At 41.8% G+C, this 22,106-nt stretch overlaps 1 protein-coding gene across 13 annotated transcripts in view; it reads left to right on the top strand.

Moving 5' to 3' along the window:
* FARS2 (phenylalanyl-tRNA synthetase 2, mitochondrial) overlaps positions 1-22,106 on the top strand; it is a 344,334-nt gene that overhangs the window by 181,686 nt on the left and 140,542 nt on the right. The gene's annotated exons all lie outside the window — the stretch shown is intronic.

Genomic DNA, 22,106 nt, shown 5'->3' with positions numbered 1-22,106 from the left:
GGTATACTGTTGTTTCTGGATGTAGTGTCTTACACCATCTTGTTAAAAATCTGCTAAAACAGCAGAGTTATCACTCAGCTGAGCTTTAACATGAAAGGTAGAAAACAACTATTTATTAAATAAAATTTGATTACTAATGATTATAGGTCTTGAGATGTGCCTTAGTGACTCAGTCTTTTGAAGGTTGTAACTGCTTTTTGGATGGTCACTGAGCATCAGATGGATTTAACTGCTACTCCTGAAATAATCAGACCCAGCTTTCTTTTGACAGGTACTATTTAACAAATAGAGCAATAGCATTATACCTTCTTTTCACTGATAAAACCCACAGTAGTAAGGGAGAGTTTACTGCTGGTTCTCACAGGTACCTACAGAGATCATTATGAGTTTCTGGGATGATTCACCTCTGTGCTTTATTGAATGCTTTTTCCTGTCTTGCTTTTTATTAACCCTTTAAAACAATGTTGCAAAATAGTTAAGAAAATTTACCAACCTGGGCAAATATAGTAGCACCCCAAAACCATGATGGTAGTATATTATACTTGACACAGCCAGACTGGGTATCACCAGTATTCCTCCTATCCTGTAACACTCTTTCTCCTCTGCTAAACTCTTAACACTGCCTTCCTTTCTTGCCAACATATTTAGGCAAGTGCAGTTATTTTGTCATAGAACATATGGAACGTGGAGGTCTGATGATCTAGAGCGGGGTGGCCAACCTGTGGCTCCGGAGCCGCATGCGGCTCTTCAGAGATTAATATGCGGCTCCTTGCATAGGCACTGACTCTGGGGCTGGAGCTACAGGTGCCAACTTTCCAATGCTCACTGTTCAACCCCTGCCTCAGCCACAGGCCCTGCCCCCACTTTACCCCTTCCCCCAAGGCCCTGTCCCTTCCCGCCTCCTTCCCTGCCGGGCCCTCACTGTTCTTCTCATCCTTCAGAGCCTCCTCCATCCTGTGTGAGGCACAGGGAGAGAGGGGAGGTGCTGGTGGGCAGGGAGGTTGGGGGGAGGGATAGCTCAGTGGTTTGAGCATTGGCCTGCTAAACCCAGGATTGTGGGTTCAATCCTTGAGGGGGCCACTTAGGGATCTGGGGCAAAATCAGTACTTGGTCCTGCTAGTGATGGCAAGGGGCTGGACTTGATGACCTTTCAAGGTCCCTTCCAGTTCTAGGAGATAGGATATTTCCATTTATTATTAAAAAAAAGGCGGGGTAGGGGAGCTGAGGGGGGCTGCTGACATATTAGTGTGGCTCTTTGGCAATGTACATTGGCAAATTCTGGCTCCTTCTTGGGCACAGGTTGGCCACTCCTGATCTAAAGCCCCTTCTCCTGCTTTATTTGGGGGAAGGGAGAGTGAAGAGTGTTGGTTGGTTTTTTGGCAGCCTGTTTTCTTTGAAGAGTTTCCATGGGATTTTTTTCCAACCAAAAATCTCCTGATCCGTTATCACTAGTTCAGTACACCAGGATTTCTGTGTAGACAGTAATCAGTCATAATATTTAATTAGTGTGCCATGTTTGATGTACAGTTGTGCAAATCGACCATGCTTTCTTGCATGGCCTATATTGATTTAAAGAGAGAAAAGATCAGTAAATTCAGATCTTCCATTTAACCTTGTAGATTTCTTACACTGGGATCTCTGTGTGATTCTGTGAATCTTGAGCTCAGAAATTTGGAAACATCAACATATTACATTGATTAAAAAAAAAAACTTTTTAAGAGCAGTGCACTGGGAGGTCACACTTCCATATGCAGTCCTGCTTCTCTTCCTCCCTCATTCTGTGACCTTGGGCCAATCAGTAAAGCTTTCTGTGCCTGAGTTTCTCCAGCTACAAAATAGGTATAATAAAGAGCTATTTACTTCAACTGAAGTGATCATCTGAATGTATTGTAAATATTGACTAAGGCTTTCTAAAACATACACAAATAAATTAATAAATGAACTGGCAATTTTACTGAATTTAGCATAATCACTGCACTATTAGATTAATATGTCCTCTGTAAAACAATGTAACATTTAGTTAGACCCTTTTGTCGGTAAAGGTGGCCCTGTGTTGGGCTGGATTCTTATCTGATGTAAATTGGCGCGGCTCCATTGATGTTGGTGGAGGTATACTGATATATACCAGCTGACAATCTTGCCCAGTGTTTTACAGCTTTCCTTTCTCCTTTTAGTTCTCCTGCACTCTGTTTTCTCTCCTGTAATAACAGTAGTTCATTCTTTGTCTCATGCACAAGCACCAGTACAGTTCAGTGGTTACAAGAAGATTACAAGATTGTTTCATATCCAATTTTTTTATTTGAATCAAGGAACCTATTAGTTTGAATTATGGGGTGGGAGTGTGGGGGTGTTGGGGAGAAAGGTTATATTAATCAGAACTTGTGCTTGTAGTTTTTTCCTTTAAAGAAAGTAAATATTACTTTAATTTAAATTAAAATTACACATACATACTGGGGCAGAGTTCTTTCCTAGTAAAACCCTATCTATTTACATTTGATTTTTGGGGACCAAAATGAACATTTGCTGGAACTTTTTTTTTTTAAATATCACTGCCATCCAGATTCCAGCATCAAAGCATCTGTTTCATTGTAGCATATCATGCAGGATGGCTTGTTCAAGTATGAAGCTTTAGGTCTGTCAGGCATGAACAAGCATCAAAGCAGATCTCATCAGTCTTGATACTACTGACTGGATGGATTAAATAAACATTGTAGATAAAGTACTTGTAGTAAATTCCTACCTACTGTGTGGGATAATTGCACAGGTGCATCTTTATTTATCTAGTTTTGTTTTGATGACTGATATTTTAAGATGTTCATGCAAAACAGGAAACAAAGGTAAAAGCCATGCTTGATAACAGAGGAACTCTCTTGTCATAATTGCATGTATTGCCACCAAGCCATTGGTATGCAATATATCATAGGACCTGGAGAGGAAATTGAGAGGATGACGAAGACTTCGTTGGGTTAATAATACATGTATACCAAGTCAAATGTGTAACTGTATTGATTTGACTATATTTGCATCCTTAGAAATACCGGTATGTAAACTGAAAAGCATGTTTCTGTACTGGATCAGACCAGTTGTCCATTTGGTGCATTGTTCTGTCTGATAATAGCCAGTAACAGGTGCTTCAGTGGAAAGTGTAAGAAATCCAATAATAAACAAGTATGGAATAATCTACTCGTAGGGGAAGCTTCTTCCAACCTTAAAGCATGAGTAGAGTTTACATCCCTTATACATATTTCTTATCTAATGTAATTGTGGATGTTATTATTCATATAGGTCTAGTTGTAGAGGTGTAGAGTTATGGATAGCTTTGCTTGTTTGAAACACCCACAGTGTATTTTGACAAAAATGAGCTTTAAGGAATTGGGTTCTTAATTCTTTTATTCTCACAGTTTGTTGCAGCAAATTACTTACAAATAACTTCATTAGATGAAGTAATTTGAGACTATATAATTACTGTTTTATGCAAAAAGTGTATTAATGCAACATAATGGCTTACATTTTTAATACAATAATTCTGGGAATTAAAAAGGTTTTCATAGTTGGATCACATTACATATGTGGCATGCTTTATGTAGCATTTCTGAACACTGGTAATGCTGTTGTGCTGTATATGTGCAGTTAACCTTGTTCAGGGAATGTAAAAGTTACATCTTGTGTTAACATTAATAAACCTAGACTTTTGTAAAAGTGTGGTCTAGCAGTTAAAACATCAGACTGGGAGTCAGGAGTCCTGAGATATATTGCTAACTCGGGGATTGATATGCTATAGGACTCTGGGCAAATTACTTGTGTGCCTCCATTTCACCATCTGCAAAATCACGGTAATTATAATGTTATATCACAACAGTGAGGCTAGAGTAATTAAATGTTTCTATTATATGGCTACCTCTGTATGTAACAAAGAAAAAAAACTAGTAATAGCCTGATATGTAGGGCTGTCAAGCGATTAAAAAAATTAATCATGATTAATGGCGCGATAAAAAATTGTGTGATTAATCACACTGTTAATAATAGAATACCATTTATTGAAATAGTTTTTGATATTTTCTACATTTTCAAATATGTTGATTTCAATTTCAATTACAACATAGAATACAAAGTGTGCAGTGCTCACTTTATATTTATTTTTATTACAAATATTTACACTACAAAAAACAAAAGAAATAGTATTTTTCAATTCACCTAGTACAAGTACTGTAGTGCAATCTCTTTATTATAAAAGTTGAACTTACAAATGTAGAATTATGTACCAAAAATAACTGCATTCAAAAATAAAACAATGTAAAACTTTAGAGCCTACAAATCCACTCAGTCCTACACAGCTATGAGTTCCTGTAGTGATTGTTGTCAACCGTCAAACAAGAATAGAAAAGAAGATGTAATTAAGAACTGTCTGGATGTTTTTTTAAAGTCTTCTTTTAATTATATTTCAGATGATAATAAGAGAGATGCAGTTTGATGATGAGAGTAAATCTTAAAAGGAACAATAACTCCTTTATCTAATGCTTAAAATAATTCCTAGTGGAAAATAGCATTTCATTAATTGTCATTACATCAGAATTACAGAATTAGAGTCTGATTTTTTGTTGTCATTCATGTATTTAAGTGACAGTGGCATTATTTACTCTAAATTAAGTTCTGTTCACAACAGCATCAACTTAATTACCAACTATGTAAAAAGAAACAGAGAACTAGTAACTTATTTTGAGAAAGTAATCTTTTTGGTAAGGATGCTAAAATGCATTTTTTTCAACTGAACAAGAGATGATTTTATTAATACACCTCTACCTCAATACAATGCTACCCGATATAACACAAATTCGGATATAATGAGGTAAAGCAGCTCTCCGGGGGAGGGAGGGGCAGGGCTGCACACTCTGGTGGATCAAAGCAAATTCAATATAACGCGGTTTCACCTATAACGCAGTAAGGTTTTTTGGCTCCCGAGGACAGCGTTATATCGAGGTAGAGGTGTATATTCTTTCCTCACAAAGAACAAAAGATTAATTGACTTTCTTATTAATTTATTTAAATATTTTAGCAGTGAATTGAAATAACCAATAAGGAAAGCACTGACATTTCACTTACATTGTACATACATTGGGAATTTTTCCATTAAAAAACTCTTATTAAAAAAGTAGTTAATGTTCCAAAGTGAAGTACTCAAAAGTCACTAAATGCCAAATTTCAAGCTGCTTGTGCAACCTTAATTAGCCCCCTTGTGTGTATGTATTAAGATGTACTCTTTGATTGCATACATGGTCACATACTATTTTTTCCCACTAGATCCTTCCCTCATTCAGTGCAAAGGATAGACATTGCTCAGTGAATAAGGCAGCTTTTCATTAGTCCATCTGTCTAGGAACTTATTCAAAGCCCATGGAAGTCAGTCAGATCTTTCTATGGACTTCACTAGGTTTTGGATCTGGTGCCCAGTGTATGGGCCCAGTTTTGCTTCAGTCACTAGAGACAGTCCAACTTCTTCTTTACTATTCAACCTGTCTCATTCACCATCCAACCTGTTCATTGAGTGAGGCAGGTGTTCTGGGGAAAAATACTAAGGACATATATTCTGATACCCGTACTCACATCGAATGGTATCTTTCTCCCCAAAGAGACTGCGCTTATGGAACAAGGTACAGTTCAGCATGAATTAAAATTTTCTCTTTTGTGGTCGATACAGGCAGGGCTGGTAGCACCGTCTATTATGAAATCTGCCCAACACTTCCCACTAAAAGATACTGCTTTCAATTGCTTATAACTTAACCAAACTTTAACTATTTGAGCTGACATTTTCTGTGCTGCATGTTTGCCTCAGGCTGAATTTTTCTGGAATGATAGAGGGGAAAAAAATACACCTCTACCTCGATATAACGCTGTCCTGGGGAGCCAAAAAAATCTTACCAGGTTATAGGTGAAACTGTGTTATATTGAACTTGCTCTGATCAGGGCCGGCTCCAGACCCCAGCGTGCTAAGCAGGTGCGTGGGGCGGCATTTTACCGGCAGGGCGGCATTTGGCTCCGGCGGACCTCCCGCAGTCATGGCTGCGGGCGGTCCACCGGAGCCCTGGGACAAGCGGACCTGCCGCAGGCATGACTGCGGAGGGTCCTCTCTTCCCGCGGCTCCGGTCGAGCTCCCGCAGGCATGACTGCGGCGGGTGCGCTGGTCCCGCGGCTCGGACGGAGCTCCCGCAGGCATGCCTCCAGATGCTCCACCGGAGCCGCGGGACCACTGGACGGTCCGCAGGCACTTCTGCCCCGGCCGCGGGTCCGGGGAAGGGCGACGTGAGCGGCGCGGCGCACCGCCCTGCTTGGGGCGGCGGATTTTCTAGAGCCGCCCCTGGCTCTGATCCACCAGAACGTGCAGCCCCCACCCCCCCCGGAGCCCTGCTTTACCACGTTATATCCAAATTCGTGTTATATTGGGTCGCATTATATCGAGGTAGTGGTGTATATTGTTTTTCTCATATTAAAAAAAAATTCTGGCGACCTTTTCTTTGAAAACCCCTAGCGCCCTGATGGTTTGGAGCAGGGACTTGAAATTTGGTGGAGAGAGGGGAGAGGTGTGGCCTCAGTATCAAGGAGGTGCCTTTTACACACATCCCTGTGAAAATCCACACAAATTTGGTCAGCTTGTAAGCATTTGAAAATTCACAGTTCACACATACTCTTTTGTTGCAGAATTTGGAAGGTGTGTAATGAATGAGGCAGGAGATTGCAGGAACAGAAAGGACAGTCTCATGGTTAAAGCATTTGAATGCTGCCCTGGAGAACTGGATTCCATTCTTGTCTGCACTACAGGGTTCCTATGTGATTCTGAGCATATCACTTAAATCAAACTTTTCACAGGTGGTCACTGATTGTGTGTTCCTCATTTTCTTGGTGCCTGACTTGAGACTCGGGAATCTGATTTGCAGAAATTCAGCTGCAACTGAAGTCAGTGGAAGCTGCACTTTGACCATATGAAATGATATATAGTGCTCAGTACTCTGAAAAGTCTGGCGCTAGGGGAATTGGGAACCCCAAATTAATGGATACTTTTGACCTTAATGTCTCTGTGCCTCAGTTCCCCATCTGTAAAATGGGGATGATCATCAACAAGAGTGTTGTAGAGAAATAAATTAATATTTATGAATGACTCAGTGATGAAAGGAAAAGCTCTTGAGAAAATTAATAATTCTGTCTTCTGAGCAAGGTTTGAATAGTGTGCAGTAAATAAAGCCTGAGATGAAAACAAAGTATTGAATAGTTGCTCATTAAGTGAGCACCATCCATCCTGTGCAGTGGATGAAGCAGGAGTCCTGTGGAAAAGGTAGTATGTGATCATGTAGTTAAATACTATATCATTTATATATATATAATATATATATAGTGTGTGTGTATATATATAGTATATACTATATCAGACACAAGGAAGCTTAATTAATATTACATAAGCAGCCTTAATTCTGGCATTTCTTTACTTTCGAGGGTTTCACTTTTCAACTTGAATAATGTTTGATGTAGTTTTTTGTGTGTAATATAATTCAAAATTTTATTGCAATACATATGAACAAGGTAGCAGACGCAAGATTGTTCAAGTAACATTAAATCTGACATTTCCAGAATTTTAATTGCTTCACATTGCAACTTTTACATTCTTTTAGTGTCTTCTTTATGGAATTTTCTGGGGATATTTTTATTTTGAAGAAAATAGATAAATTTTATCTTGCATTGCTATTTTCTAAACAACAGAACAAGCCATCCTGCATGATATGTACACTAAATAGAATGAGGTAGGGTTCATATGGAACCGTCCTTTGGTACACACTTTTTCAGATTACTGTGCAATAAACAGGGGCGGCTCTAGCGATTTCACCGCCCCAAGCACGGCGGCATGCCGCGGGGGGCGCTCTGCCGGTCGCCGGTCCCGCAGCTCCGGTGGACCTCCCGCAGGCATGCCTGTGGATGCTCCACCGAAGCCACAGGACCAGTGGACCCTCCGCAGGCATGCCTGCGGGAGGTCCGCCGGTGCCGCCTGCCGCCCTCCCAGCGACTGGCAGAGCGCCCCCCGCAGCATGCCGCCCCAAGCACGCGTTTGGCGCGCTGGGGTCTGGAGCCGGCCCTGGCGATAAAGTAAATCCTCCAGGATGTGTAGAGATGCCACACTTTCTGTACACTCCTTATGCAGTCTTTGGATTTCCTGTGATACTCTCCCTACTGCAGGCAGAAACAAAGCAGCACAGGACAGGGCAGTCGCAGACTGCAGCTACCCAGAGTGGTAGTATGTATGTTATAGAGTGACCAAGTGTCTGGTTTTCAACTAGAATACCCAGTCGAAAAGGGACCCTGGAAGCTTCGGTCAGCACCGCCGACTGGGCTGTTAAAAGTCCGGTCAGTGGTTCTGCGGTGCTAAGGCAGGCTAGTCCCTACCTGTCCTGGCTTTGTGCCCTGGAAGCAGCCAGCAGATCCGGCTCTTAGGCAGGGGGTCCATGGGGCTCCACGCGCTGCCTCCGCCCCAAGCACCAGCTCTGCTGGTGGTGGTGGGGGATGGTGCCTGCGGGCGAGAGCTATGCGTGGAGCTTCCTGCCTCCCCCGCACCCCTTCCAGGAGCCAGACCTGCTGGCTGCTTCCAGGGCATGCACAGCCTAGTGCCGGGACAGGCAGGCAGGCTGCCTTAGCACCCCCGCTGCGCCGCTGACCAGGAACCACCCAAGGTAAGCCCATGCTCCAACCCTGAGTCCCAACCCGCTGCCCCAGCCCTGAGCTCCCCCCTCCAAACCGAGAGCATCCTCCTGCACCCAAACCCCTCATTCCCGACTTCACCCCAGAGCCCGTATCCCCAGCCCAGAGCCTCACCCCCCCTGCACTCCAACCCCCTTCCCCAGCCCAGAGCTCCCTCCCACCCCCTGAACCCCTCATCCCCAGCCCCAGAGTCCGCACCCCCAGCCCAGAGCCCATACCCCCTCCCACATCCCAACCCCCGCATCAAACTACAGCTCCCTTCCGCACTCCAAATCCCTTGGCCCCACCCCTCAGTCTGGAGCCCCCTTCTGCACCCCAGAGCCTGCACCCCCAACTGGATCCCTCACCCCCTCCCATACCCCAATTCCCTGCTCCAGTCCAGAGCCCCCTCCCGCACCCTGAACCCCTCATTTCCAGCCCCACTCTGGAGCCCGCACCACCAGTTAGAGCCCTGACCCACTTCCGCACCCCAACGCCCTTCCCCAGCCCAGTGAGTGAGGGTGGGGGAGAGCAAGCCACTGAGGGAGGGGGAATGTAGTGAACGGGGGCAGGGCCTCGGGCAGGGGTGGGGCTAGGGTGTTCGGTTTTGTGCGACTAGAAAGTTGGCAACCCTAGTTTGTCACCTCATTGCTTTACAAAGTTCTCTTTATAGTCAAAAGTTTACCTTAACACCAGCCTCTGCTCATCTGTGCGGTATTACAGTTATATTCTCTACATACTCACATGTTAAAATGTAATTCTTCTCCACTTTCTCATGCATGCAGTTGTAATTCCAATAGAATGTTGAGAGATTGCCTATTGACTGTCAACTCAATTTACATAAGCCCACATGTACAATGCCAGTGGAACATTGTCATATCATTAATTCATTGTAAAATAATAACCAGTGTGCATGTGTGATCTAATAGGGAACATACATTCTGATGGAAGCGGTTGTAGAAACAGTAAGGTATTAGAAAAGGTTTGCTGGTATGGGTTATAGCAGTTCCCTGAATGAACTAAGCCAGCGGTTCTCAAATTGTGGGTCGCGATCCGAAAGGCTGTTTTTAAACTTGCTGGGGTCCGGAGCTGAAGCCAAAGTCCAAGCCTGATGTTGCATTTGAGGAAGAAATATAATAGCGGCTCACAAGAAAAGATGCTAGTTTTTCATTTTGTGGTTCTCTTGGCATGACTATACTTCAAGATGTTACAAAATTTCCATTCTTGTTAGGAAGTTACAATTTAGCCATCAGCCATGTGCTCCTGGTTGACACCGGGCATTAAAAAAATATCCTAAAGGTGAAAACAAAAAAGAAAAGGAAAGGAAAACAAATCAAGCCATTTCGAAGTTACAACGGAGCCTTGGAGGAGTCAGGTAGATTCAGGCCTCCCACCCCAAACATGTCATGCCACATGGTTCTATCTGCTGGTGGTGGTGCTGCTGTATTAATTTGCAGAACAGTCTGTGACTAAATATACTTCTGTTGTTGTATGCAGGGTAGTTGTAGACATGTCGGTCCCAGGATACTAGAGAGGCTTTTGAGCCACACAGAGCTAATCTGAGGAAGAGCTCTGAAGCTTGTCTCTCTTGCCAGCAGAAGTTGGTCCCGTAAAAGATATTACCTCACCCACCTTGTCTCTCTTCTGTTAAGCAAAGACAAGGAGGTGGATGTGACCTCCACTCCATAGCGGAGGGGCTGTACCAAAAAAAGGCAAAAAGCGCTACAGACCACTTGGTGGAGCATGAGGAGAGAAGGCAGAAAGGGACTGGGAAAGGACTTAAGCAGTATTTTCACAGTAAAATCCTGACAGATGCCACCAAAAAGCACGCATTTGGCTTAAAAATCACAGGAATTTAAAAAACTAAATATGTTGGGGGGTTGACTCTAACTGCTGATTTCTTTACTGTTAGTGGAATTCCCCCTGATGGTAGGGGTGTGTGTGCTTGTTTCAGGATGAAAGTTTAACCTGAAATGGACACACAATGCCCCCTCTTCCTCATAATGGGAACTCCAATCTCTCACTCTTAATCCCTGGGTGACATCTTTTTCTTCTCTGCCTCCTTTGCCTCCTCCTAATACTTTTCCAGCAATCACCCTCATTCTTGCATCCCTACCCCTAAAAGATGAAGCCTAACCAGCTCCTTTTCCCCGTTTATCTACAGGAAGTGTGAAATTCACCCTCTGTAGGTGGTTTAGGCACTGTCTGCACTCAGCACGGAGATTTTTTTGGGGAACTGTTACGTTGTGTTATGTGTTACTCTGTTGCTATTGAAGTCAATGGGAGTATTGTCACCTTTGACTTCAGTGGTAATAGGGTTAGGTCAGCTCTGAGCACCTTAAAAAATCCTCCTCTTTAAGCACAGGTCAATCACAGTTCAATCACAGCGATGCTGAACTGTGCTTTAAAAGAGTTAGGCCAATCAGTATGAACAGGGCCGTAACAAACTGAGCCAAATCTATGTTCAGTGCTACACTCTCAGCATGTTCAATTATTATTTTTCCCCTTTACACTATTAATTTACACCACACTATACTACACTAAATACAGATTTGAGCCAAAGGTTGGTTTAATATAATATGGTGCACATATAAATTGTACAGATTCTTTGAAATGTAGATTATGGGAGTTCTCTTTTGTCATATTGTTTTATTTTGTTAATGATTTTGTGTTAATGTATTGTGTTTTGGAAAGAACGAGAAATTCTGCACTAAAGGTCTATGAAGGAGAGCTGTATATGTTATCATGTATTTATTTATTTATAAATGAAGACTAAAAAAAAGCACCGGTCTTTTGCTCTAGCTGTGCCTGACAAGGTACAGTGATAATTTCAAGAACTCCTACAATACCCCCTTTGCCAAGGTGTCCCAGCAGCAAAAATAATATTTTACATCCTCCTACCCTGCCAGACTGAAAGTTTCATATCCCAGGTGATGTTTGAGATTCAGCCAGAGTTAGTGGAGGTGAAGATGTCTTATGGGTCCCTACCTCTGGCATGGTCTGGTTAGGACACCTCTTGGGACCAGGATGAAGGCCCGATGGTGCCATGTTAGATCCTGAGGCCCCAGGAGACAGTGGGGGTGGTGAATAGGATTTGTTGTGTGACAGCTGCTTCTTCTGCAACCTCCAATTATTTCCCAAAAATCTCTTTTATTTTTAAGGACCTCAAAAGGGGGAGTGATGGACAGAATAGTCCACCCGCTTATTATTTTTTCCACCAATTAGGCCTAATTTCTGACACCCATTTTGGTTCATTGATGTCCAGTACCACACTTCGCTTATTTACCGGGCATGAATTTAACAGTCCTTAAGTTATATCAGCAGGTCTTTTTGTTTGATCAATTCAGTCTTTCTGTCTTCCTTTTGTATGTTTTATCAGAAACATTTATTGTTATATGTGATTGGAATATGTCATAAAATGTAATAGGCCAAGTTATTATAACAACACTACCCCTTACTCAGGGCTGTGTACAAAGTACACAGTTTGTCCAATACTGTTTCTGTGTGTGTTTTGTAGATATAAATAATTGTTGAAATTTAAGCAGTTCATCAACCATGGAAATCCAACTGTGAGCACTTTCCACTGGATACCCTGAAGTAAAGTATGCACTAACAATCTTTGAAAGAGCCCGATAGAATGTGATGTACTCAGTAGAACTCTCTTTCAAAACTTGTAGAGTCTAATCCCATATAATGCATATTTCATGGGGATATATTTTAAAAATAATTCTATCCTTGGCTAACACAAGGGACCTATTGACAGAAATGTTTATGGCCAAGAGTGTACAACTGTTGAAATTTTTTAGACAGAAGATCAATATGTGGGCACAGCTTCAAAAGCCGATAATACTTTCTCTGGTCCCTTAGGAGAGCCATTACAGTTGTTTAGTGCAAGAACTGAAGGAGTATGTCTCTGGTGAGAAAAAGAGAAAATCAGGGTTAGCTGCTGTTGAGCAGAGATTTTTCAGAGCACAGTGAATAACTGGTTCTTTAGATGTGGTTGTACACTTCGTTCTACAAGAGAGAAATTAATTTTATTGGCGTACAAGTATACACCTACTATCATGTCACAAACACTTCCAATAGTTATGAGTAGTGCTGGTCAGAACTTGGGATTTCTAATTTACCAAAAATTTTGACATTTCAAAATTTGGTTTTGTTCCAAATTGGACTGAAACCAAATTTTTCAAAATTTATCTCAAACTCAAAATTCCGAAAAAATTTTGTTTCAGCAACACTGACCTCTGGTGTTTCTGAAACAAAATGTGCTAGGCAGGACTGGCAACTGCTGACTGAAATTGAAATTCTTGTCAGTTTCACTGGTGCTAAAAGTATGTCAGTTTCAGTCAGTGGTTGCTGGGACTCCAGGATTTGTGAATCCAAGGTAGGTCTGCAAAAAGTCCAGCAGTTGCAGGCCATGGAAGCCTGTCCGAGGCCTCCAGGTTCCCAGCTCCACACTAGGGAGCCTGGAAGTCCTGAGAGCCTAGCCTCCTGTGGACTCAGGAACCTAGTTCCTGAGAACCCTAGCTAGACCATGATCTTCCAGGATTGCCAGGGTCTCTGGTACAGAGCCAGAAGCTGAACCACAGTTAGAACTAGGGTTTTCAGGTTCTCAGCTCTGTGGCACAGTTTGCATTTGACAAACCAGTATTTTCCGACAAAACTACTTCACTGGAAAATTTCCCACCAGCTCTAGTTATGAGCCTGGGCAATAGCATTTCAGAATGGGAATTTCTTTTATAATGCTGCCTTCAGAGTGGTATACAAGTAGTGGCAGGAAGATGTTAATAATATTTTGCATATATGTCGAGCCATTTGTCCAAGGGTCACAAAGTCCTTTATAAATGGGGCATTATTTTACAGAGGTGGGAAAGTGATGCACAGGGAGATTATGACTTTCCAAAGACCAATAATGAGTGTGTAGCAGAGTTGTGTATAACCTAGAATTTATGATTGTTTATTTTATTACAGTGGTGCCTAGGAGTTCCAATCATGGACCATAATCCCACTGTGCTAGGCGTTGTACAAAGATAGAGCCACAAGACGATCCCTGCCCCAAACATCTGAGAATCATCAGTAGCTTGCAACATCCAGACCCCTGCTCTAACCCATATACCATGTTGCCTCCAAATAAATTAATCAAAATTTGCACTCATTATATACAGGGGCGGCTCTAGCGATTTCGCCGCCCCAAGCTGGTCGCCGGTCCTGCGGCTCCGGTGGACCTCTCGCAGACGTGGTCCGGTGGTCCCGTAGCTCCGGTGGACCTCCCGCAGGCACGCCTGCGGATGCTCCATCGAAGCCGCGGGACCAGCGGACCCTCCGCAGGCTCGCCTGCGGGAGGTCCGCCGGAGCCGCCTGCCGCCCTCCCGGCGACCGGCAGAGCGCCTCCCGCGGCATGCCGCCCAAGCACGTGCTTGGCGTGCTGGGGTCTGGAGCCGGCCCTGATTATATATAACCTGTTTTACAGATTTTTTTTATGTTTTCATTTTGAAAGAAAATCTCAATCACATGCTAAATAGTATTCGGTGATGTAGTGTGTATAAAGTGTTGCATTTCAGTCTGTTAGCTACTTTGACAGCCCACATCTAATATAAGGATAAAATACAAGCAGTAATTGAATGAAAATGTGATGTTCTTTTGGATTTAGCCGTTGCGCAGTACCTGTTTCCCTTTGAGAAAATCTAGAAAAGACCACCCTAGTAAAACACAAAACAGCCCAAATTAATGATGGTGAAATTTTGCCAAGAAACTTGCATCTGGGCAATAAACTTGTTTGGAGTGACTTTGTCCAGCTGTAGTTTATACCCCTGATAAATGAGGTTTATAATTGAATTTCTGAACACTGCAGTTCCTCTCATTCTCTCCAGCCAAATGGCTATATATATAATCACTCTCTCTAGGGGCACTTTAAAACATACAAAACCCCCAGAGCTACCTACGTTGACAAAAGGTTAGCAATGCAAAAGGAACCCAACATACACATGCTGAAATAAAGCAACATCCGACCCCTTAGGCAAAATCTTGGGAAGTAGATGGGCAATATGCTTGGAAGGTTAGCACATTTTTGGTTTTATCAGATGAGTGGAATTTGCTTCCCCCATGTCATCCACTGGGGATGTCCAACCCCCAGACCTACAATTCTAAGGACTTAAAATTTGAGCATCCCAGCTGTTCATAATTTTAGCGTAAAATACAAGGAGAAAGGCAATTTCTAAGGTAGCTGGGACATAGACCATAAAGGGCTTTGGGTTCAAAACCAATGTCTTGAATTGCGCGTAAGAATTGAGTGGAGACTTTATCCAGATGCTGGAGCTTGAGAAAGTTTAGTTTATGGCAGTGTTCGTTTATATAACTTAGAAAAGTTTTCTGAGATTTGGGTAGAATCCTGGTCCTTATTGAAGTCAGTGAGAGTTTTGACACTGACTTCAATGAGGCAGGGTTTCATCCTAGGACTTTAGAGAAGGTAGTTTCGGGGGAAGAAAGGGAGGAAGTGGAGTCAGTTTAGGAATGTGGAAAGATGGAAAAGGTGAGAGTTTTGGGAAGGGAGAAATCAAGACATGGGAAAGGAAAAGGTAAAGTGAAGGGGAATAAAAAGGAAAAATGATTGAGTGGGAGGGAGAAGGGAATTTTCTCCTCTTCCCATTCCTGCCATCTTGTCCCCGCCCCTCCTTTTGCCATTACCTCTCCTCTTCTTTTCTGTTCTAGTTATCTATTTCTTCCTGCCCAAGAACTTCTATAGAAGCAAGACCCCGTTCCAACTTGTCTATTTAGCCTGGTGAAATATTGGCAAGTAAGGATGATATGTGTTAATTACTTATTAGAAGAGAGTTAATAGGAGTGATTGTTTCCCTTGGGAGTTATTCTGAAATAGGCTCTCCTTTTAGTGTGTGCAAGGATATTTTGATTATGGAAGAAAAATAAACATAAATATTAAAAACTCAGTCAAAGCCTTTAAAGTTCTTTTACTTAGTTTTCAAGTGAAGCAAAGAGAACAGATCGGTCTGACCCAGGAGACAAAGCTATGTTCTCAAAGCAGTTATTACTGTTAGAAAATTATTCCAAATGTGAGTTTAAAAAAAAACCAGTTTTTTTCCCCCCTCATACGGTAGGCATAATTGAATGTTTACTTCTTTTCTGGAGTTTCTGAAGAGTGGCTTATGTAGCATGCAGAGTCTGAAAGACACATCCTTGTTTAAGGAGGTAATTTAAACTGGATTGCACTCAGGAGCCTGACGCATCAATTTAAAGGAGTTAGAAGATAATATGAATAGTTCTGATTTTCGTTTTAGATGAAGAGATCAGTTCAGCAGAACTTTGATAAGTTTTCAGCGTCAGTTGATTAACATTCCATTCATCTGACCTCATTATGGAATGCTTTTCTAACCCTGTTCCTAGACGCATCTATATTAGACAGGCGACTTTTGTTGTATTGGCATTTCTATTATAGGACCCTTTGTCCCTAAACCATAATGGAGTTTTACCCATACCAGAAAACCATTTTTAAAAACACTAGATTAAAAATGATTTCTTTCTAACATGGGTTAAACATACTTTATCTGATCACTGTGGCCCTCATTTAGAATATGGATCTTAGTCCATACTGACTAGCCAAACATTGTTTAACTCTTGTTTTCAGAAACCATTTTAAAACCAGTGCTTATTAACAATTCCTTAGCACATGTAAAATATGGACCCAGGTCCTTGTTTGAGGCTGTAGAAATTCATATCAGCATGCATGCAAGATTTCAGCCTGAAGAGGAGAGCTCTTTCTTTAAATTAAAGAGGAATTTGAGAAGAATCATCTTAACAGTTTTTATTCTCAACGCTGTGTTTCCATCTGATCTACTCCAGTTGGTGCAGTTATTCACTGCCTGACACCTGTGTAGTCCTTTTCATTGGTGTAAATAGAGCGCAAGATTCTATCATTCTGATTTGATAGCATTTTACACCCCCTTCGCATTTGATAGCATTTTACACCCATTACTCAAAAGAAACACAGTGGAGAATCAGGCCCTGAGCCTTTGGCTGAAATTAGAGCTTGAACGAGGATGACTGGCAGAGGGTCAATGCACATATGACTGGGATAATGCTTATACATTCGGGGCGCAACCAGGAGAAATGGCAGAGAAGTATATCAGCCCTGTTGATTGAGGAAGTGTGTGTGTGATTTATCACTCATGTTCACAATTTGGAGGTTTTATTAAATCTTCACCCGCTACTAGGTGACGGCTGTAGCTAAGACTGTTTTTCCTCATCTATGCTTGGCAAGAAGAATGCATCCTTTTCTTTCTAATTCCTACGTTTCATTTCTCACCTCAAGATTAGAGTACTGTAACATGGGGCTACACTTTAAGCAATGTTTCATGCAGAGAGATCATTACATTTGTGTTCTGTAGTATTCTCTGGCTGTAGATTAGTTTCTGAGTGGAATTTAAGTCATAATAGTTGGGTCCTGGCTACTTGAAAGTCCATATCCCTTCCTGCAGTTTCAGTCAGTAAAGGTAATCAAGCTAACAGTCAATAACAATCTTTAAACGGGAGGAGTGGGGGAGGAATCAGGTCTTTATCAACTCACTCCAGTCCTTAGTCTGCCAGATTTGGATTTGTTGATTTACAGCACACACTGTACCCAAGCTGTTTTCCACTCCTGATACTGCTTCAACCTCAGGGTTTCTCAAACAGGGTCACTGCTTGTGTAGGAAAAGCCCCTAGTGGGCCGGTGTGTTTACCTGCCCTGTCCGCAGGTCCTGCCGATCGCAGCTCCCACTGGCCACGGATCGCTGCTCGGGCCAATGGGAGCTGGGAGCAGCAATCCGCGGCCTGTGAGAGCCGCGATCAGCCGGACCTGTGGACGGGGCAGGTAAACACACTGGCCTGGCCCGCCAGGGGCTTTCCCTACACAAGCGGCGACCTCTGTTTGAGAAACCCTGTTCAACCTTAAGATCAGAGTTTAGTTCAGTGGTTCTCAACCTTTTTACCATTGTGGGCCGCACCCAATACTACCTGTTTGGCCCTCAGGAACCAAAGCTCTGTGCTGATTGGGCCGCAAGATGAGAACTACTGATTGAGTTTCTCTCACCTCTCAGTAACTGCCCCTTCTCATAGTTCCAAGACTTAGTTTAGTTGTCTTGAATAAAATAATTCCTTACTGGCAATTTTACAGAAGTAATGAGGAAACTGTATAATAAAAGGCAGCATAGGTATAAAAATAAGCATGATTGAGATGCATATGAGAGACTGTTAGTCTGATCCTAAAATTAATTACAAAGTAGAGTTTAAAAATCTTACCTGATAGAAAAGTCCTTATCTCACCCACATCAGAAAAATGTATATCTCTGTCCATAGGTGTAATAAAGGATTCAGTAGCTTTAACCCCTGGGCTTTGGCAGGTCAGGATATGTCTCTCAACTAGAGTATAGAATCTTCTAGTCCAGCCCAAAGAAGATTAAATTATTTGTAGTTGTTTGGTACAGAAATTGAGCGAGTAGAAAGTGTTAAGAGTGGCTGAGCAGTGTGATGGTAGTGGGCTAAAGTCTGGAGAATGGTGTTGTATTGGTCATGTATTTTTCCTTAACTTATGATTTCTTTGGTGTTTCAGTGTCCACATGTTTGTGTTTGAAATACATTTGAGCAATCTTCATTCTAAGTTAACAAAGATTTGTAATGGAGAATTTCTTGGTAGCGTTTGAGTGGTTGTGGGGGGGATTTTTCTTTTAATATATATAATGTATTTATCTATGAGGACTGAGGACCCAGGATGGGAGACTGACCATGGGGCTGGAAAGAAGGGCTCCTTTAAAACTATGTATGGGGCAAGGAAACTTTCAGTGATGCTCCTCTGCTGAATGGTCAAATCTTTTCACATGAAGCATGAAGAGCCTGGCAGCCTGGAAAGCTTTGAGAGCCAGCTGGAGAAAGCTTTAACAGATGTTCAAGCTATCTCCATTGGCCTATGACATTTTAAACAGAGAAGCTATGATGCTTCACCATCTCCCCAGTTCTCTTAAACCTGCTGCCTGACCAGATTCACTCGTGAGCCCTCAGCTTGTCTCCATCCCAGTTTTAAGTCTGTGGCAGTCACTTCCAGCTCCCTCGTCACTTTCTCTTGTCCACTTGCCCCAAGCAGTTAATTTCTTGTCAGTATAGGTGCTTAATTTTTATTCAGGTAGATTTTATATGTATAAATTCTGTAGTGATAACTGTTGTACTTACATGAAATATTTGTTTTTAAAAACGTATATGCTTTGACCCCAATCCAAGCACTTAAGCATGTACTTTAAGCACATTAGCAATCCTGTTCAGCAAGCGTTTAAGAATATGCTCTAGTCCTTGTGACTGTACTGGGACTATTCATATGCTTAATGTTAAGCACATGCTTAAATGTTTTGCTGACTAGGGGCCTTATAATTTACAAGTAGAAAACAAGACAGCAGAGAAGGGACACAGCAGGAGGGGTGTGTTCTGAAGGTGTATAGTGATTTGACAAGTTCTGTAGGGTAGCCAGCTGAGGAGAACCTTGTTATATATGCCTCCTAAAATTCAGAAAGTCTTCAGGAAAGCAGTTTCCCTCCTGTGGGCTTCCTAGTGTTCAGGAGACCCAAAAGACAAGTTCTTGGAGCAGGTCCTTGTGGATAGGTGAGCCATTGAAGTGCTAAGCTTGCAAAGTAGTTGCTTGGATGAAGAATACTTTCTCATTTGGCTACCATATGCGCATACTGCAGAAGTATGCAATGGAACCCCTTCCTTCTAAAAAATAAACAACTGACATGAAAGCACAATATTCACTGTAAAAATACAGTGTATGACAAATTAATTTGTCAAAGAATATTGTTAAACTTTGCAGAATATACAGAAATGGTTGTTATTAAATTGTTCATAAATGAAACTATGCACATTAGTAACATTTAAAAACAGTCTAGATCAAGACCTTCTGCTAATGTTTACATAACAAAGAACATACACCATCATCAGTTCCATTTGTCATCAGATAAATTTGTCACCTTTGTTAGTTCTCTCTGCTCAAATGAGCATTAGTGAAACAGTTAACATTTTTGGCATTTAAATTGGCATCTTTAGGTTTCAGAGTTATCTCCTCTATTGAGACAAGCAGTGGCAGGTCATACCTCTCAGAGCTATTGCCTCAGGCAGTCTATTTCTGTTGTTATTATATATGAAGTAGCGCTCTGAGGGTAAATCAGGGCCCCATTGTGCTAGGCACTGTACAGTGATATGGTGTAAAATCCTGGCCTTTTTAAAGTCAGTGGGAGTTTTGTCATTGACTTCACTATGGCTGGGATTCTATCTGTGGTCCCTGACCAAAAAAGTTTATCATCTAAGGAGGCAAATGACAAGACAGCAAAGGGATACAGTTCAGGAAGACCACACTTTAACACTGATTTTCCTTTGGTTCATCTTTTCTTCACATCCGTAAGGACTACAAACATAATTATTTGTACATGAACGCTTGGATTCTGGAGCGTCCGTCTGCTGAGAGAGTAGATTATACAAATTTCTCAGTTTTTAAATACTTATAACTTTTAAACTAATCAACAGTCTTACATGAAAATTCTCCAAAAATTAATTCTACACTAAAAGAATAAGTGCTTTGCATTTGGGGAGGGCACACTATCATGTTCAAAGCAGAGAGGCTTAAAACCTTGTGCTAAGCACAAACCCCAGTGCAACTTTATGGAGTCGCTATTTTGTCTTGTTTCAGAGTGGTAGCCATGTTAGTCTGTATCAGCAAAAAGAGTGAGGAGTACTTGTGGCACCTTAGAGACTAACAAATTTATTTGGGCATAAGCTTTCGTGGGCTAAAACCCACTTCATCAGATGTCTTGGTAATTAACACAGTTGTCTGTAGTGGGTTCCAAATAACTTAGCAGCAACCTTAGCTTTCAGTTTCCTTTATTTTTTCAGTATGAGTTTAAAAAAAAAGTCACTTGGTGACATTTGTGTCCTTGTGTCTGCCCTTTATATGATATAAAACTTGGGTAACCAACCTTGCAAAATCCAACCTTTTTAGCGTGACATATGTGCAGAGACTGCTTCTTACCTTGTCTGCTTTCAAAGAACCTGAATGGGCACTTCACTCTGTACCCGAGAACATCGTAAGAAGGACAGAGCAGGATATTTACAGTTCTGACTCTATGGATCAGGGGTAATCAATTATTTTTTGCCAAGGTCCAAATTTCTTGGTCAAGGTATTGTCAAGGTCCAGACTCCAGAGAAAATAATACAAAAACAATAATAATGGTAATAAGTAAATAAAAAGATGTTGCAGTCTGTTCAAAAGTGTCTGGCAGTCCAGATTTGGCCCACAGTCCACCTATTGACTATCCCTTCTATGGATTATTCTTTATAAAATGGATTAATCTCCCACTGCAATGTCTGGAAAGTGCAGTGTGAGCCAGTTGATAACACAAATAAAGCGCACTGGAATCCTGCTGAGGGACTCTAATATTCTAAATAACATAAGGGATTCAGGTTAATTAAATAAATCAAAACAATGATTACGCTTCTTTTCTAATTCTTGTTATGTCTGCCTTCAAGAATCCAGGACTATGTGATGTTCCTCTTCTGCACTAATGGGGAAAGTGCACCTCTAGGCGGTAGCAATTGCCCTAATTACAGGAAGGCTCCCATGGGCTCCCTGCTGGAGTTTCCTTCCATGGATGGTAACAGGGATAGAAATCAGGAAACAGAATTCTGTAACCAGCTTCCTGTGTGAACTGGGGCACATTTCTTAGACCAAGGTTTTAAAAACTGGAAGCTTAAATACACATTTAGGCAATTGCTTGATTGTTTAAAAGGGCTGAGCTTCAGTGGGTGCTGTTGGGAACTTAGCACTGTTGAAAATTAGGCAGATGTCTATATGTGGATTTTGGAGTCTAACTTTAGGCTCCGTTTTTTTAAAAACGTACTCTAATATCTTTGTGCCTCGATTTACGCTACTGTAAATAATGAGGATAAGACTATTCACCTTCTTGACAGGGGTCTTGTGTCATGAACCTCTGCAAAGATCTGAGAGATCCTCACATACATAGTGCTATATAAGTACAAATAATTATTAATCATTATTTAACTGCTATAATAACAGAACCTTGCTTATCTGGGAGTAACAGCTTTCTCCAGGTGCAAAAGCCTCTGCTGATCTAAGAGCTGTCTGGGCAGAGATGTTGTTATTAACACTGGCGGTATCCTAAATCCCTTTGTTCTGCAAACAGTTTGTCTGAACTGATCTTACTGTAACCTTGAAAGTGACTGTTCTGATCCTCCCAAATGCTAGTGACAGTGTTAACTCTGCACTGGCCTCACCTATCAGCCCAACTAAAATGCTTTGGATTGTAAACCAATTTTTGTATGTATTATACAGCATAATTGAATAA

The sequence above is a fragment of the Mauremys mutica genome, chromosome 2 (assembly GCF_020497125.1).
Source record: "Mauremys mutica isolate MM-2020 ecotype Southern chromosome 2, ASM2049712v1, whole genome shotgun sequence".
In the NCBI taxonomy this organism is placed as follows: domain Eukaryota; kingdom Metazoa; phylum Chordata; order Testudines; family Geoemydidae; genus Mauremys; species Mauremys mutica.
The sequence above is the reverse complement of the archived record's forward strand: the minus strand, read 5'-3'. Positions and strand labels throughout refer to the sequence as shown.